A 1,739-nucleotide genomic window follows, 5' to 3' on the forward strand; every position below is an offset into this window, starting at 1 on the left:
CGTAAGTTGTAAGCCACTGGGTCCAGGATGCTAACTGCGGTCGACTACATGGCAGTCCAGCGACATAGCCATTATGCTAACTGCTGGTTCCCATAAAGGCACTCTTTAAAGTGAAAAATTAATGGCCCATAATCACAAATTGCTAAAACTCCTGCAGAATGGATAGGAGAGACATAAAGTGGGAATAAATTACAATCAGTTCTGGTTAAATTAGGAAAGGGGGGAGAACAAACTTAGCTCAATAAGGTAAAGGTTATCAAAATATTCAGTGTGATGTGGCTTTCCTTACTCTCTGTCACACACAGTTGCTAACAAGTATATTAAATTAAGGCCAAATAAAACATGAATGTGTTTCTAGTTATTAAAATCTGAAATAGAACAGTTATACTTACTACTGAAAGGCAGAAAATAAAATGGACTGTGAAAGGGGAGAGAAAAGGTATTGTTCAAGGGAGTCAACCAGAGATAAAACCTATATAACAAGCATATGTATAGCTCAAAAAAATAAAAATGAAAGGAATATTTCATGTGGTGACTGCGTATTGGCTTCCTCTTCACATGCATTCTTTGTGCCATTTTGTACAGAAGATGAACCAGAACCAAGGTCATACAAATGACCATAATACTTGGCATCGTTAACATGATCTTCAAAGAACATTTCTCTCATTTTGAAAAAAGCTATTCCTATGAGCAATGAATCAGATTCTGCCTGGTGTTTTGGTTCTCTCCATTCCAACTCTACCTGTTCAACTTCCTATAATCCATCTTTGAGATTTTTGCAGCTCTTCATGAGGTACTTTATCATAAATGACAGGAAAAAAACACAATTGAAGGATTGCAAAGAAATCAAGTTATTCTTCAGGCAAGTTAGAGTTGGTCAAAATTTTGATTATATTGTAAAAGTCATAACCACTATGAAATGATAACCATTTAACCCTATTACAGAGGACCACTCCTGAAGTCATAAGAAGTTCTGCAAAGTACTGGGTCTCAATTCCTTCCTTCTCATGTTTTTAAACTGGATACCAGATTTGTTAGCAGCTCTATGGAGTACTGGGCATACATGTATTCCCTCAAATTAAATATAAAATTAAACTGCCAAGCTGAAGTTTCTAAAGGGTATTCTCCTTGCTCATTCATAAACATCAGCCCTAGGTGAATTATCTTTAACAAGTCTACATTAAACCACAATAGTTGATACTGGTAGTCAGCATTGCTCCTGAATTCTCCAATGGGTCTTGCAACCACTCTTGGGAATTCGGTTTCCATAGCATTGTAATTATGTTTTCAGATAAGTTGACGAATTTTCTTCACCCCTTCATCCAGGTTGCAAGCCCAAACTTCACAAATTCTTTGGCTGTGATCTACAGTTGCTTCTGCCATAGTGAGGGCACAAGGGAGTCCAGATGCCAAGCATCAAAAATTTGTTTCATTACATACTTAATCCTCTATTTATATACTTGTGTTCCTAAGCTCGTGCTCCTCCATCTCCTTGCCACAGACAGCACCCTGGGGCGGTGGCAGTTTGGCGATGGCGGTGGTGGCAGTAGCGGCCATGGCAGTACCTCATAGACACCTCTCTGACCAAGTAAGGAGAAAAGGGAGCCTGAGATGTACTGCCCAGTGCTGCACCCCTGCTTCTTGCACATCCTGACGAGGGTGCTAGATGATGAAGCCCAGTTTTCTTTATATAATTGTATAATCTGCAAATAGATAATTTCACTTCTTTTCCTATTTGA

At 38.8% G+C, this 1,739-nt stretch overlaps 1 pseudogene; it reads right to left on the reverse strand.

The window, feature by feature from the left end:
• Positions 1-496: 496 nt before the first annotated feature.
• LOC102498654 (CCR4-NOT transcription complex subunit 7-like) lies at positions 497-1,383 on the reverse strand (annotated as a pseudogene).
• Between the last annotated feature and the right edge of the window lie 356 nt (positions 1,384-1,739).

Source organism: Tupaia chinensis, unplaced genomic scaffold (genome assembly GCF_000334495.1).
Source record: "Tupaia chinensis unplaced genomic scaffold, TupChi_1.0 Scaffold148734_1, whole genome shotgun sequence".
Lineage (NCBI taxonomy): Eukaryota > Metazoa > Chordata > Mammalia > Scandentia > Tupaiidae > Tupaia > Tupaia belangeri.